A 17,372-nucleotide genomic window follows, 5' to 3' on the forward strand; every position below is an offset into this window, starting at 1 on the left:
TTAGCGTGAAATCAACTCCTGGCCTTAGCCTGAATTCAACTCCCAGTCTTAGTGTGAATTCAACTCCCGGCCTTAGTGTGGATTCAACTCCCGGCCTTAGTGTGGATTCAACTCCCGGCCTTCGTGTGGATTCAACTCCCGGCCTTCGTGTGGATTCAACTCCCGGCCTTAGTGTGGATTCAACTCCCGGCCTTAGTGTGGATTCAACTCCCGGCCTTAGCGTGGATTCAACTCCCGGCCCTAGTGTGAATTCAACACCCGGCCTTAGTGTGAATTCAACGTGCGGCCTTAGTGTGAATTCAACGCGCGGCCTTAGCCTGGATTCAACTCCCGGCCTTAGCGTGGATTCAACTCCCGGCCTTAGCGTGGATTCAACTCCCGGCCTTAACGTGGATTCAACTCCCGGCCTTAGCGTGGATTCAACACCCGGCTTTAGTGTGAATTCAACTCCCAGCCTTAGTATGAATTCAACTCCCGGCCTTATCGTGAATTCAACTCCCGGCCTTAGTGTGAATTCAACTCCCGGCCCTAGTGTGAATTCAACACCCGGCCTTAGTGTGAATTCAACGTGCGGCCTTAGTGTGAATTCAACGCGCGGCCTTAGCGTGAATTCAACTCCCAGCCTTAGTGTGAATTCAACTCCCGGCCTTAGTGTGAATTCAACTCCCGGCCTTAGTGTGAATTCAACTCCCGGCCTTAGTGTGAATTCAACTCCCGGCCCTAGTGTGAATTCAACTTCCGGCCTTAGTGTGAATTCAACACCCGGCCCTAGTGTGAATTCAACTCCCGGCCTTAGTGTGAATTCAACTCCCGGCCCTAGTGTGAATTCAACACCCGGCCTTAGTGTGAATTCAACGCGCGGCCTTAGCATGAATTCAACTCCCGGCTTTAGTGTGGATTCAACTCCCGGCCTTAGTGTGAATTCAACACCCAGCCCTAGTGTGAATTCAACTCCTGGCCTTAGAGTGAATTCAACTCCCAGCCTTCGTGTGTATTCAACTCCCTACCTTACTATGAATTCAACTCCCAGCCTTAGTGTGGACTCTGACTCCGGGCCTTAGCGTGGATTCAACACCCGGCTTTAGTGTGGATTCAACACCCGGCCTTAGCCTGAATTCAACTCCCGACCTTAGTGTGAATTCCACTCCAGGCCTTAGTGTGAATTCAACTCCCGGCCTTATCGTGAATTCAACTCCCGGCCTTAGTGTGAATTCAACTCCCGGCCCTAGTGTGAATTCAACACCCGGCCTTAGCGTGAATTCAACACGCGGCCTTAGTGTGAATTCAACGCGCGGCCTTAGCGTGAATTCAACTCCCAGCCTTAGTGTGAATTCAACTCCCGGCCTTAGTGTGAATTCAACTCCCGGCCTTAGTGTGAATTCAACTCCCGGCCTTAGCATGGATTCAACTCATGGACTTAGTGTGGGCTCTGACTTCTGGCCTTAGTGTTGACTCGACTCCCAGCCTCAAGGTGAAGCCTGGCGTGGTCTGGGTTGGAAGGGCTTGTATTCTGAACTCTTGATTTGTCCATTTTTCTAATTTATTGCCAGACTTCCTTTTTCTAATTCTTTCCCTAGGAATTTATACTTGAGAATCTGTATCTAGATACCTTAGACCTAAGTTGGCATTGTAAGTGGAGACTTGTAAACGTCTCACTGTACTCACGAGAGTACAAATGACAATAAAGCTAATTCTAATTCTAACTTGCAAGATACTCTCTAAGCCACTGACTATCATGTATATCGCCACTTCTTCACTGTTCTTAAGTTAAAATCCTAGAACTCCCTCACTAACTGTGGATGGCCCTCATGCAACGAGAACTACAGAGGTTCAAGAAAGAAATTTAGCACTAGGTTTTTCACGGCATTTAGGGATGCCTAATAAATGCTGGCCCAGTCAGCATTGCACACATCACATGAATGATAGGGGTGAGGTCAATTCTACAACTACAGACCTCTTAAGCTAGTACCCCTCATGTACAAACTCTTGGTATCCAAAATCAAACCTGTCAGCATTTCAACATGCATTGGTTCAGCAAACAGCCAGTTTGGATTTGTTCATGCCAAATCATGCCAGACAGATCTGAGATACAGTTTTGAAAAAATACTGACAGGGAAACATTAAAAATAAAATGTATATTGATTTTCAGATATTCTGTCAGGTTGCAGACAGGAGATTTAAGTTTGGGGTTGAGTATAGTTTTTGGATTGAAGAAAGGTTGGAGGTGGTGCATCCCATGGGTAAGTGCTGGGACTACTTTGCCATAAATTGTCAATATTGGCATCTGCTGTGATTACAGATATATGGTAATTAGAGAACAGTAAAAAGGGATTACAGAAGATATGAATGAAACAGAGACAGATTAGTGGAATGGGCAGACAGCCTGATACAATTTAAAGCTAATAAAGTTGAAGTCACGCATTTTGCCATGAAGGAAGAAAGGAGAACATAAGTTCAATAAAAAGGTGAAGAGAGTGTGGGAAAGAGAAGAATCTTTGGGTTCAAATAAATAATTTACTGAAAGTGAGATACAAGTAAACTCACTAAAAATGGTCAATTTCATTTTGGATGTTGCAAATAGGCTGAGAATAATAAAAATGATAGACTGTAAAATGCAATAGAGTCGAAGAGTGTGGTGCTGGAAAAGCACAGCAGGGGAAGGTGCCGGGAGTGGACCCTCCGCGACTCCGTTGTTAGATCCACACCCCCTACCAACCCTTTCCCTGGCACCACAAGAATTGCAAATCCTGCGCCCACACCTCTCCTCGCACCTCCATCCAAGGCCCTATAGGATCCTTCCTCATCCGACATAGATATACCTGTGCTTCCACACACGTCATCTACTGAGTCCGTTTCCCTCAATGTGGTCTCCTCTACAATGGGGAGACAGGACATCAAATTGTGGAACGTTTCAGAGAACATCTCTGGGACACACGCACTAAACAACCCCATTGCCCTGTGGCCGAACACTTTAACTCCCTAGCCCACTCCGCCAAGGAATGCAAGTCCTGGGCCTCCTCCACTGCCAAACTCTAGCCACCCGACAACTAGAGGAAGAACACCTCATCTTCCACCTTGAGACCCTCCAACCACATGGGATCAATGTGGGTTTCGCCAGTTTCCCCCATTTTCCCTCCCCCCCACCTTATTCCAGAATCAAACTTCCAACTGTCCATCTTCCTTCCCACCTATCTGCTCCATCTTCCTTTCCTACCTATCACCTTCATCTACTTATCGCATTCCCAACTACCCTCCCCCTCAGCCCCACCACCCCTTCCATTTACATCTCTCAACCTCTTCGGCAATACCCAACCACCCCTCTGCCCCCCCCCCCCCCCCCCCCCAATTCCTACGAAGAACTTCTGCTTGAAACGCCGATTCTCCAGCTCCTCAGATGTTGCCTGACCGGCTGTGCTTTTCCAGCATCTGCAGTCCTCACTTTCTTCCTATAAAATGCAATAGGCATAGTTAGGGTAGTGTAAGTAGTTTGGATGTCTTAATACAAAACTGGACATTACAGCGTAGGCTCAGCAGGGATAACAGGGTAAAAACGAGGACTACAGATGCTGGAAACCCGAGTCTGGATTAGAGTGCTGGAAAAGCACAGCATGTCAGGCAGCATCCAAGGAGCAGGAAAATTGACGTTTCGGGCAAAAGCCCTTCATCAGGAATAGAGGCAGGGAGCCTGTAGGGTGGAGAGATAAATGAGAGGGGGGTGGTGCCTGTCAGCAGGGATGACAAATCAGTGATGAGAGTCCTGATTACTGATGTTCCTACTTGATTGCACAAGCTTCTTTTGTTGGCACATTCTATCCAAAGCCAGTGAAGGCAATGGTAAAATAAAACAGAGAACTGCAGATGCTGGAGATCTGAAACGAGAAATGAAAATGCTAGCACTAACCCAGAGTGAAGTAAATGCTGAATGGGTGCTAATGCGAAGTGTAAATAATGTTAAATGGGTTGGCTGTGCTGGGAGCAACAGCACAGGACCTGTGGGTGTGGGGGATGTAATGAACATGGAGGAGGGTGCTCAAGCTCTGAAATTGTTAAACTCAATGCTGAGTCCTGAGGGCAGAAGATGAGGTGTTCCACCTTGCGTTGACCCTCACAGGAAGATATTTGAAACTTTGGGCTGAGTGGAGAGCAGGAAAGTGAAACGTGTTCATATTCATCGAGACACAATCAGAGGTGGTGGCCACTTCCTGCACTGTAAGTCCTTGTTTTAACCAGCACTTTATGAACCAGCATTCTCGATAAACTGGCAAGAATTATATACCTGAAACTTGACACTAAGCCAGTGTTATAGTGAAGAACTGATTCCTCATTTACCCTCTCTGTTTAAATATTAAGGCCTCTTTTGGTGTACTGATAGTATCCCTACCTATGGACCAGGAGTCCCAGGTTCCAAAGGTGTGTAGTAACATCACTGAACAGATTGAAAAGAAAATATCTTTTGTTAATTGCAGATCATGTGTGACGCCCATCATATTTTTCTCTTGCAATATAGAATATACTACACCAATAGACCAACAGCAACTCAAACTATTTTATCTGGTTCACTTACACATTTGATAAACACTTGCCAAATAATACAATGATACAGAATCAGTACAATACTTCGGAAAGATAAAATGAGAATTAGTCCTTGTGGAATTAATATGTCCTTTAGAGAACAAACCTTTTGTGGTGGGTGCAGCACTTTTTCAATGAATTAGCTCATTTGTCTATTGATAGACTTTAAAGAAATGATGATCATGCACAGTACAAAACTCATTCAAAGAATTCAGATTTTCTGTCAGAACTAAAAGTTCCAGTTAAGCTTTTATACTGATCTTAGCAGGGTGCTAGTACTCCTGGCTCCTAACTCACAGATCTCATGCAGCTGCTGGCAACACAAACTAAATTTGTCAGATTCATCAAGGTCAATTGTTAAAGAACCCACTAAGCTTGTTATTATGGGAAATTTTATCCAATCACAAGGTCTCAAGTCAGACCTGTCATTCCACTATAATGAAGACACAATGGTTGAACTACTCCACAGAATGTAATATATGGATTCTCACATAGTCTCTGGTTTCTAAGCGCTTGTCGATTTTTTAATTGAACAAAACAATCTTGAATATTATGTAATATCTTTCACATTCCAAAGTGCTTTACACCCAAAATACAGTTACTGTTCTTGTAAACACATTAAGTAGACGAGTAAGCAGTTAATTTGTTTCGATAGTGTTTGGTTGAAAAATGAATGTTGCTCAGGACGTTGGAAGAACTCCGAGCTCCTCTTTGAATAATGCCATGGGATCCTTTATGTTGTTTGAATGGACTGTAATTTGATTTAATGTTTCATCCAAAAGACAGCACTGTCAACAATGTAGCCTTCCACAACACTGCACTGCAGGTTCAAACGAAAGAAAGAAAGAAAAAGCTTGCATACATATATATTCATTAACTTTCATTAATGCAGGATGTCCCGAAGCACTTCACAGCCAATGAAGTACTTATGAAACATATTCATTGTGGTGATAATGTAAATACAGCAACCAATTTACATTCAGCAAACTCCCACAAACAAGGAGAAAGTGAGGACTGCAGATACTGGAGATCAGAGTCGAAGAATGTGGTGCTCGAAAAGCACAGCAGGTCAGGCACTATCTGAGGAGCAGGAGAATCAACGTTTCGGGCATTTCAATTCACCAGGAATCCCACAAGCAAGGTCAAAGAATTCATGTGATGTTAATTGTTGGATAAATATCTGTATGGACTTTGGGATTAATTTACGTACTTCCCCCTTCACAGAAATGCAGAGCATCCACTTCGGCTTCCAACAGTTTAAGTCCTGATTTTGTTCTCATGTTCTAGAATTAGAACTGGAATCCAGGGATAAGAGTACTACAAATCAGCCACTTCAGTTACCAAATCTCTGGGCCTTGGAGCGTGAAATAAACATACATTATTCAGACCCAAAGCTCAGTGAAACAACCAATAACTTAATTAACACGCAGAACCTGAACAATTTCCAGATAAACAACCTGATCTTGTACATGATTACTCTCTAGGCTTTAGTTCTGAAATTTTGTAATGGAAGAAATACTTCTATTTTTAACACTGTTTCAAAACAAATGCAACAACATGCAGATAAAGATTTCAAAACTGCAGGATGGACAATAGTTAAAGATTTGCAGTCCATAAAACCCTGGCTGTCCACTGGCAGAAACTGAAGATGGCTCTTTGACAAGGTCTCAACAGGCAAGACCCACTTTTAAAAAGAGAAACAGCATTTCCTGTGCCCAACAAGGCTGATCCAACCTGATCAGCTCGCACCAAAGATAGAGAGAGAAGCCAGAATGTAACTATGCAGAAATGCCCAAATGATGGTTTCTGTCACTGTTTAACAACAATTTACATTTAAAAAGCACAGCTAACCTGGTAAAATATCCTAAAGTATTTCACAAAAGCATTAATGAGGAAAAATTGACACCTAGCCACATAAAGAGATATTAAGTTTCAATAAACATGTTAAAAGAGGAGAGAGAGGCAGCAAGATAGGGAATACAACAATCTAAGGCCTTTTAAGGTTGTCGGCATGACAAAGCAAGGAAAATTTTGAGTACACAAAGGGGCAGACATGGAAGAACACAGACGTTTGGATGGGTGTCACAGCTCATGGAGATCATATAAACGTGCAGGGGCAAATATGTGGAGGAATTTGAAAACAAAGAAGATAGTTATTCCAAATTGCTAAGGCTTATATGGACCAGGAGACAGTTTCAGCCAGTAAGCACAGATGGACCAAACTGCCTCAGGTAAAAGATAAAATATAGGCAATGATATGGAGATGCCGGTGTTGGACTGCAGTGTAGAAAGTTAAAAATCACACAACACCAGGTTATAGTCCAGGTTATAGGTTTAATTGGAAGCACTAGCTTTCAGAGCGCTGCTCCTTCATCAGGTGGTTGTGGAGTACTACTGTTGGACAACCAGGACAACCTGGTGTTGTGTGATTTTTGACTTTATTGTGGCAAGTGGAGGTTGAGTGCTTGCACCAACTAGCAGAGTGTGCAGGTGTGGGGAGGTAGGAGATGGTCTTGTGGCAGGGGATGCGAGCAACCATGGCTGTGTAGGGAAAGCACAGCTGGAAACCGACACAGAAGAGGTCTCCAGGGTCGGTTTGGGAGAAGGGGCTGGACTGTGCTCATTGCCTTGGCACCTAAACCCCCGGTTTAACATTCACATTCTGGCTCCTTCTTCGGGGTTTAGTGCTCTAAATCCCTGCCCCCTCCTCACCCCCAACCGGCATACTCAACTCAGACCGACAAATAAAATGGGGGGGAGGGCGGGGGGAGCCAGTAATTTCTCAACACCATCAGGCAGAACCTGTGGGGAAACACAACTCGGCCGATGAAGGGTGAGGGACAGAGGCCGACACTCACCGAGCGGGAACACCGACAGGTGATCCACGCCAGATACCTCCCCCCCCGACTCGCCTGTCATTGGTCGCCCGGCTGTGAGTGACAGCGCAGGGTTAGCGAATGGCGATAGAGGGTCCCCGCACGCGCCTGGAATGACGGGATCAGTTGGAATGGACCTGGTTTGATTGACGCGCGGGTGGGCGGTTCACCGCCGCGGTTCTGGATTGGGATTGGTCGGTTGGGCTTGTGGGCAGGGCGGCGATCCTCCATTGGATCTCGCCGTCCTTTTGTGGACGGCGGCGGGCCCCTCAGCGATAGAAGATCCAGTGTGATTGACAGCGGAGGGCGGCCATGATCGCTGGGTCGGCTTGAATGACAAGCGAGTGGGTGGGGGCGGGACGGAGGCGGTCCCAAGGCTCTGCATTGCGATTGGCGGCTCATTGCGATTGACGGGTAGGTGGGCGGGGCGTGCGTCGAGCAACCCGTGCCGCGATTGGCGGAGCGCCGTGACTGACCGTCGGGTGGGCGGCGCACTTTGCGGGAGGCCGGCGGTGATTGGTGGGCCGCGCGGGAGGTGGAGGGTGTCGGTGTCGGGCCGCAGCTGCAGTCGGCGCAGTCGCGGCTGCGAGGGGAATGGATGTAGCGGCCGGGTCGGCAGGGAGACAGCGCTCGGTGGCCGGCGAGAGACACCCGCGGAGGCCCGGGGCAGCGTCCTACAAGGTAGCGGCGGGCTGTGCGGGTAGGAGGGGTGGGGAAGAAAGCAGAGGAAAGGCCCAGGCTGTGGGGCCTGACCTGGCCTGTGAGTCTCTTTCTGGGATCCGGCTTTTCCCTTTAAATCTGAGCCCGGGGCTGCCTGCTCCCTCCCTCCCTCAGCCCTTGGCCGGCAGCCAGCGGCACCCACCGCTCGGGTTTTCCGCTGTCGTTCAGCTGCCGCCCCCATCCCTCCCGGGGCGTCAGTTTTCAAATCAACTGCTTGTTTTCTGTCGCGACCGAGTTTTAAACCCCCCCCCCCCCCCCAACCACCACCACATCAATCCCCACCGCCACCCAACCTCCTCCCGTTTCAAAGTGACCTCCAGCCGGTACAAGTTTTGTCAAGTGCCCGCGATTGAAGGGGAGCCGGGCCGTATCACCCAGAGTGGCGGTACTCCTGCTCTCTCCCTACACGGAGAGTTTAACACTCCCGGGCAAGCCCAGCCCCAACACCGCAAACTTGGATTTGTATCGGGAGGGAGCTGCTGGGGAGGGGGGGAAAGAGTGTGGGAGGGCATGGTGGACGCTGTCCCCCTGCTTGGCAGAGGCTGGAGGGTGGTGTCTACCCTCCCACTAGGGTGGGACACTGGTGTGTAGCGAGGGGTGATGGCCATTCCTGGGCAGTGGGATAGAAGAGGGTGGGAAGTGTGGGCTGTTCGTGCTGGGGGTGTGGTGCCTCCGGGGTGGCGGGCGGGGTGGTTGGGTGAGTGAAAGGAGCGAAGGTCCCTGTGTCTCTGGGGAGGGGTGTTCGCGGCTCTCTGAGATTGTAAAGGGGTGGGGTGTGCTTCTGTGCCTGGCGATGAGGAGGGGTAAAGGGTAGCTGTGTCTGACTTCAGGTGTTTGATGTCTGTGTCTGAAAGCAGAGAGGGTTTTGGTGTCTTTTGCTAGGTGATAGAATATTAAGTAGATTGTGTCTGACACAAGAAAAGGGGCCCATTAACATTGGTTGTGTATTTGGTTGCCTCTGTTGTATTGGTATCAGTGTTCAAAGGAAGCCCAGTGAACAACTGTGTTAGGTAAGGAATATATTTACTGCTTAACTGATCCCCTAAAGATTACTTGGTTAATTAATTATCGATCTATTTCTCTCTCTTAATGAGCACTTGTGCAAATGTGGAACTTTTTGAAAGTGTTTCATCAAAGGCTTGTATTGAAGGTTTTGTTTGAGTTTATTTGGGGGGGGGTGTCTTGATCGACAAGATTAAACTGAGTTTCATGCTTCTTGCTGTAGCTTTTCTGTTTGAAGCTGCATGGTCATTTTTTTTTTCTTAGTCTTGACATTGAACCATTTGATCAACCAATGTTAAAGCAGAGATCTGTGATAGAGTTAGCAAAGTAGTGATCATGAAGTGTGAAATAACAAGGAGGTCACAGCAGCCTCTTAAACTATCCCACGATCAGAACCATTTAAAGTAACATAAAGACCAAGTTACCAGAAGTGATGAGGATTCTTTGTGTCTCTTTAAGCAATAAAGGGTTTGAAACGCATCAAAATGTGTGGTGGTGGGCATGTGAAGCAAAAATAGAAATTGCCAAATACTTATGCCAGTCAGTATCCGAACAGAATCATTGCTTCAGCAGGCTGTGGTTCTACCCCTGAAAAGTTCACTTTCCACAGATGCTGCTGACTGACCATCTAAGTGTTCTCAGCATTCGTTGTAGAAGTTACCAAGGTGACTTGGTAAGGAAATAAAATTGTTTTAACGTGGGTCATGATTTTCCTTCTAGGAAAAGAGAGACTCTTTGCAATTATCATTCTAGACTTGCTGTATTGTACCTTTGAGCAATCTATCTCCATTTGATGAACATATTTTATTTGTTTTTTAAAGTTGTTTCAGTAGGCAAAGTGAAGTGGCTATTTCAAAGTTTTTTTTGTAATTGTTTTAAAATAAACCCATGTATTCGCATCCTGGCCATCTAGTGCCAAAAAGATGGAATTCCTAAGAATCAGAGTTCTGGATCTCCGGTCCTGGCTGATGCTGAAGAGCCAAATAATAGCAAGAGTCTGGCTTGGAGGTGCAATGAAACCTTGCCTACCTCCTAGAAAGAGTGACCTTTGTAGTACCTTCATAATCTCAGGACATTCCAAACTGTTTCGCATTATTTAAATGCAGCACCAAATACAGTATATGCACCAGTCCCTGCAACCATAATGTACTAGTAACTGGGAAATCTAGTCGAGGGATAGAAATTGGCCAGGGGGATGCACCCCGCCCCCATTCTTTGAATAGTATATTGGATCTTTATCACCACCTGAGAAGTCATTCATCTGAAAGACAGCACCTCAAACACTGCAGTACTGCCCCTTATAGTGTGGTTGAGATGTAACTGAGCTGCAACAAACACTACTTTAATTGAATCTGTTGGTGGACTCCCAATATTGGAAGTGTCTGAACTGACCTGATTGTGTCAGTCACACAGAAAACAATCTTTTTCAGCTTCCTGTTTCCACCCGCAACCTCCAGCACTACCTAAGTGTGTGTGACTAGCCTTTTCTTGAACATTGTATGGGGAGTGGGTAGAGATCAGCAATGCTAGCTCATGTGTCGTACCTGTTACATGATGGACTGCAAGTAGAAGGTTTGGTGCAAAAAATGATGTATGAGTTGTGTGCTAGTGCAGTTTGGAGCCTGGCTGTGCTTAGCTCCCGGTGTTGCATGTTAATCTTACCATTTATGATACTGCATATCTGTCTTTGCAATTGTTGCTGTCAGTCTCCATTTAAAATCCTTGGATATTTTTTCAGTAGTAGTTCAGAGGAAATTAAAATTTTGAAACTTTGTTCAGTTAAGCACTAAACTCTTCTTTCTCAACCCTCCAAAAACGAAGTTATCCAATTTTGGTAGCTTGCTTCCCCTTTCTCAGTGACTCCATTTGTAGCAATACTTTCAGCTGTCTCCATGCTAGACCCCTACACCTGTCTCCCTTTTTAAGATACTCTTGAAGAACAACTTCTTTAACTAACATCTTGGTTACTTTCAGTTCAGATACATTATTGGGCTTCGTGGTGTCAGACTTTGGCTGTCCCCTGTGCAAGTGTTAGAGGATGATTCAGAATAAATTTGAATCATCGATACTAGGAGTATCTCTCCTTTTGAGTATGATATCTCTCAGTTTTTGTTTTGACTTGGAGAGAGGTTAACCAGGGGCAAAGTATAAACCTCCCTAGAGTTAGCAATGATGAAAGCTTTATAATCAAAATGTACATCTTAAAGTGCTGACGGAAAGTCAGCACACCTGCTTTCTGTCTGATTCCTATCATGCTCTTCTCTAGTAGAGAAATTAGTTTATGGAAAAATGAACCGCTATCTTGAGACAGTGTCAGAAGCCTGTACTTGAGCAGATGCTATTGGATTGGTCCTCTGCAAATTGGTGACACTTACATTTGGTCAGTTCTGTGGGCACAAGGGTATTTACACAATATATGAACAGAATATGAACACCAGTATCTGCCAATACCTTCCTATTGCGTTTTCTCCTTCCAGTTTTGTTTGACTTGTATCTGTAAAGTGCTTTGAGCTGAGGCACATAGGCTGAAGTATGGGTGGATATTGTGGAGTGGATGAATAATTTGAGATGCTCTCCAACGAAAAAAAATTCTCTCTAATGGAAGCAAGTTTGAGATTTCCACAGCCATGTGGAAGAACTATATTCTGATTTCAATCCTAAATGTTAGCTCTGGTTTTAAAATTGTGCCTTGTTCTTGGTTCCCCACCATAGTAAGTAATTTCACCATATCTACTGAATCAAATTCTTTTCTAATTTTAACAATCTTGATCTAATCTCTTTTAAACTCTAGCAAATACAGTCAAGTTTATGTAGCCTGTCTTCATGATTCATCCCCTTTTTAATCTTTGGCATCTACATGGTAAATATGCTACAGGTGACTTCCTGTCTCAGCTTGGTTCTTGAGAAAGCGAGTCGATCTTTCAACTGTAGCCAGTCTTTCTGTAAACAAGAATAAAAACACAAAATATTGCAATTACAAGGCAAATCAGGCTGGATCTGTGAAGAGAGAAACTGAATTAATATTGCAAGTTACCTTTTTGTCAGAAATGGAAAATATTGCAGATACAGCAGGTTTTAAGCCAGTACAAAGGCAGCAAAGGAATAACTGGAGAAGAAAGATTGAAAGGGAAGTTCTGTGGCAGAGTGTTGGTAGGGCTGATGATGCAAGACAAAAGTGAGTGGTATTGGGACAAGTAAAGACACAATTTGAGCCTGGGGAGGGTGTGAATTGCAACAGTCGAACTGTAACCGACACCTTTACTGTCTGAGAGCAACAATTACACGCTCTGTTTTGTTAATTTTGATTTGATTATCTAATCGGGAAGGCTATACTTTGCCTACTTGAAAGACGTGTGTTGTCCCTTCCATTGAGCTTCACTGAAACTGTTACAAGTAGAAGGCAAGAGTGGGATGGAGAATTTAAAATGGCACTTCACAGTAGCACCCAGTTGGGCTTATGGACTTGACTGTAAACTGCTGTCATTATAGCTGTTTGCGTGTATGTAGAGCAATCATGTCATTTTGGCCAGAGTGTTCAGGCAAAGCAGGCACGAGACAAGAGCAATGAGCCTTGCTCATTGTCATAGTAATACATTATAGTTGTTCAAGGAAGGACAACTGGGTGGAGAGGGGTCAGAAAACCTGTGGGAGGATAAGCAAGTGTTCTTGGGTTATCAGCGCTACACTCAGCTCCAAGCTAGAGAAGGCCGATCTTTTTCAAAGAACCAACACAGGCATGCTGGGTTGGTTTTCTAGCCACCTTGTGTTGTATCATTTTATCTGAAGCCACCTCAATTGGAAAATTCCTCTTCTTTATGTTCGCACCTTTCTCCTCCCACATAAAGTTGGTTTCCTACAAGAATTGCAACACACTTTAAATTGTCATGGAAACTGTGCAAATGACAAGTTCAAGGAAAAAGCAAAATGAAATAACTGGCTTAATTCCACCAAAGATGTAATTATATTATTTTATTAAAGAAAATTCAAGGCACTTCCAGCAAGGGCCTGCTTCTCTGTCTGATCTTTGGTATATTGGCAAATCCATAAATGTTTGAGTCTGTCTCATCATTTTTCCTCTGCTCACAAAGGATGGTGTCATCATTGAGAGCAATGGCTATAGCTCAGGACAGAAACAAGTTGAAACCAGATCGAAAGAAGTTGCGTGAGTTGGTGTTTAGGTGTAGGGATTTTTCAAAAGTCCGACATTATGGGAGATAAAGAATTCCAGAGTTTTGGTGTACTGAGGAGAAAGTGAACCTGCAAACAAAGTAACATCCCAAATGGTCTCACAAGGATACTGCATGATTTGAGCTTTGGTTTAATTTACCTTTGTCAGAAATGAAAGCTGACAGGAAAGCTAGCTCTTGTGTGTAGTTATAGAGTATAACATCTCTGAATAATTTGATTAGAAAGCATCTTATAGCATAGAAAAGAGTAAAAGGGCCATTTTGGTGCATGGTAGTGCCCTAACTCTGAGCCAGGAGACCTGAGTTGCTCCAGAGGTGTCATATCATCTCTGAACAGGTTGATTAGGAAAAGTATCCAACAGCATTGAAAGAGGCCCTTCAGTCTATCAAGTTTGTAGCAGTCATCAAAAACTTATCCACTCTCTAAGCCCCAGTACCAACACTTGGTCTATAGCCTTGGTTAGGTTACTGCAGATGTCAATTCATGTACCTTGTTTCCATCCATCTCTAACCATTAGGTGTCTCAACTGAGTATTTGGCCTCTAGTGGTTGAACTAAAGGCATTCAATGAATCCTTTGTAAAAAGCCTGTAACTGAAGTGGGAGTTTCATTTTCCACAAAAGCAATAGGCATAGGTGATGACTACTATAATCGCTCGTGGCCCCTGAATCATGGCCATAAGGGCAAGATGACAGTGGCTTGTTAGATTGTGGGTGCAATAGGAGTGGGGTAGATCATAGCCAAAGAGGTGCAGGTTAGGTGAATTGATCATGCTAAATTGCCCATAGTATTCATAGATGTGTAGGTAGGTTAGGTGCATTAGTCAGGGGTAAATGTAGAGTAATAAGGTAGGGGAATGGGGCTGGGTGGGATACTCTTCAGAGGGTCAGTGTGGACTTGGGCTGAAGGGCCTGTTTCCACACTGTAGGGATTCTAGGGATGTGTCACGGTGGCACAGTGGTTAGCACTGCTGCCTCACAGCGCCAGAGATCCGGGTTCAATTCCCGCCTCAGGCGACTCTCTGTGGAGTTTGCACGTTCTCCCCGTGTCTGCGTGGGTTTCCTCCGGGTGCTCCGGTTTCCTCCCACACTCCAAAGATGTGCAGGTCAGGTGGATTGGCCATACTAAGTTGCCCGTAGTGTTAGGTAAGGGGTAGATGTAGGGGTATGGGAGGGTTGCGCTTCGGCGGGTGCGGTGTGGGCTTGTTGGGCCGAAGGGCCTGTTTCCACACTGTAAGTAATCTAATCTAATCTAATCTAGTCAGTGTGCTGTTGTTTGAGACTTATTCTCTCAAGGTTGCGACAGCTCGAGGTGTGAGGAAGACTGAGCATTAAAGATTAAGGTGTGATCTAATTGAAGTGTTTAAGATGATCAAAAGAAATTAATAGTGTAATCTAGAGAGACGCTTTTACACTGGTGGGAAAAATCTTCAAATTAGAGCTAAGGCATTAGGAGGAAGTTTTAGGAAGCATTTCCTCTTTCCCAGCAGTGAAAACCTAGAACGCTTTCCACCAAAAAGCTAAAGTTGCTGGATCTATTTGAAGTTTTCAATACTGACTGATAGACTTTGTTGGGTAAACATGTCGAGATATGAGCAAAGGTGGATTAATTAATCAAGTCGAAATCTAGGTGAGCAGTGATAGAATAGAAAAGTGGGGCCAAATGGCCACCTTCAATTCCTTTGTTCCTGTCAATAGATGAAATCTTGTCAACTTTAGCTTCCAGGGTTACCTTACTTTTTTTTACGAGGCAATTTTTCATAATCCATTAACTACATAACAACAGGTACTTTTCAAGGACTCTTGCAAAGAGATTGGCTGGATAATGAAAGCAAAAAATGAAGAATGAGCTTCAGTCATGCTCGTTTGTTATTTCCCAAAAGCAAATATGGCTGACATTTTCTTGGCAAGCATTGAGAGTGGACTGAAGAGCAGTTCGTTTGACCTTTAGGATAAATGATAGAGCTGCAATTCCTCTTGTGCTACAATTACACTTGTGTAACCCAATGCGTAACTATAGAGAGCTTTATTGTATCTGGTTTATATCTCTTGAATGAGCTGTGTTAAGTCAAGGCAAATTATTTCCTCAGGTTTGCATGGTCTGTCGTCATCCCTCACTATAATGGTATAACACTTATCAAGACGGTGCAACAGAATGTTACATTACCCTCAAATGAAATAATGGTGACCCTTCTGGGGCGGCATGGTGGCACAGTGGTTAGCACTGCTGCCTCACAGCACCATAGACCCGGGTTCAATTCCTGTCTCAGGCGACTGTGTGGAGTTTGCACATTCTACCTTTGTCTGCGTGGGTTTCCTCCGGGTTCTCCGGTTTCCTCCCACAATCCAAAAATGTGCAGGTTAGGTGAATTGGCCATGCTAAATTGCCTGTAGTGTTAGGTGAAGGGGTAAATGTAGGGGAATGGGTCTGGGTGGGTTGCGGCGGGTCAGTGTGGACTTGTTGGGCTGAAGGGCCTGTTTCCACACTAAGTAATCTAATCTAATCTTCTACATGGCTGTGTGAAGTGCTATTGTGCAACTCAGTGCTGAAGTAGATTGTTTTCTCCATTAGCTGGCTTGAGATTTTTAATGGTGCAAGATCATGTCCAGATAGTTACCAATTGATTTCCGTTGCACGTGGAAGCACCAAGACCTAGTGTTGTCATCTGGTGTTGTCATCTACGCACTGTATATAGATCTAATTCAGTCCCCACTTTAACAGTATATGTTTCTTTTCATATTTGATTTGCTTTATGGCAGCTTAGTAAACAGAAGAGGGACATTTTCCTTTATGGTATAAATTGGGAAGATGGGAGACACAAAACTGAGGTGCAATAGCACAAGTGATGACGTGTAATTATGCTATATGACATGTTACCCGAGATGGTTCACATTATAAGTTTCCCTCTCAATCACAAGCGTTAGACCTCGGGCAGAATTCCAGACCAGTTCTGGCACACCATTGAGCTATTATCCCAATTTAATAAATGAACTCCCTAAACATGATCACTGGCAAGGGAATACTGAGATTCTCTTAAATTAAAGGATGTTTATTTCATTTTGTGCACAAATTGGCAATGTCTGCATATGCCATCAGTTGCTAACCTGTAACTCACCTCTGACTGTAATGGAAGCTTCAACAAAATGCCATCTGAATGAGCGTCAAATATGTACTTATGAGGAAAACACATTTCCACTGGTGATTTTGTACTCGAAAGTTTCCTATGACTTATTTGCTGTAGTGTATCATACTGATGAACAATTGAGCGTCCATTCTATAGAATGGAAGCACCTTTTTCTGTCTCTTCCCTATATCTTATCTGAAGATATTGGTTCTTCAGTAAGTTTTTGCTTGACATTGACAAACCTGTCATTGCTTTTGCCAAGCGTGTTCCCTTCATGTGATCCTTAGTAGTAAGCTTCAGCCTGCTCAACAGTGTGCTAATGCAATGGAACCAATCCTATATCTATCTGTGTGCTCACATGCGTACGTTTTTAGATGTTACTGGATTGCAGTAGGGAAGCTTGGCTTGTCAAAAGACCATCACACCATTCCTCCCCACAATACTGTATATAGCACTTTTAATGTAATAAGACATTTAGCACACATGTCTTTGTTGCTCACTCCTATGAGTATAGGAGGTGGGATTTCATGACTTACCAGGATGTTGCTGGGACTGGAGGGTTTGATTTTTTTTAAAGAAGCTAGATAGGCTGGGACTTTTTTCACTGGAGCATAGGAGGTTGAGGGGTGACCTCCTAGAGAATTATAAAATCGTGAGCGCTATAGATAAGATGTTTAGCAAAGGTCTTTTCTTGAGGGTATGGGAGTTCAAAACTAGGCAGCATATTTTTAAGGCAAAAGGGAGGATTGCAGATCAGTCAAGAGTGTGTACTCAAAGCACAGCAGGTCAGGCAACATCTGAGGAGTAGGAGAATTGATGTTTCGGGCAAAAGCCCTTCATATTTTTAAGGTCAGAGGAGAAAGATTTAAAACGGACTGAAGGGCAACTTTT

At 44.5% G+C, this 17,372-nt stretch overlaps 1 protein-coding gene across 2 annotated transcripts in view; it reads left to right on the plus strand.

Moving 5' to 3' along the window:
- The first annotated feature begins 7,843 nt into the window (after window positions 1-7,843).
- The window catches only part of dag1 (dystroglycan 1), a 104,914-nt gene continuing 95,385 nt past the window's right edge, over window positions 7,844-17,372 (plus strand). The window contains exon 1 of one of the 2 annotated variants that reach the window (XM_072582707.1): window positions 7,844-7,862. The gene's annotated coding sequence lies outside the window, so the exon portion shown is untranslated. Of the gene's footprint in view, window positions 7,863-7,981; window positions 8,130-17,372 lie in introns of those variants that run through there. The other variant, XM_072582705.1, reaches the window with a different exon arrangement.

This window comes from Chiloscyllium punctatum, chromosome 12 (assembly GCF_047496795.1).
Source record: "Chiloscyllium punctatum isolate Juve2018m chromosome 12, sChiPun1.3, whole genome shotgun sequence".
Lineage (NCBI taxonomy): Eukaryota > Metazoa > Chordata > Chondrichthyes > Orectolobiformes > Hemiscylliidae > Chiloscyllium > Chiloscyllium punctatum.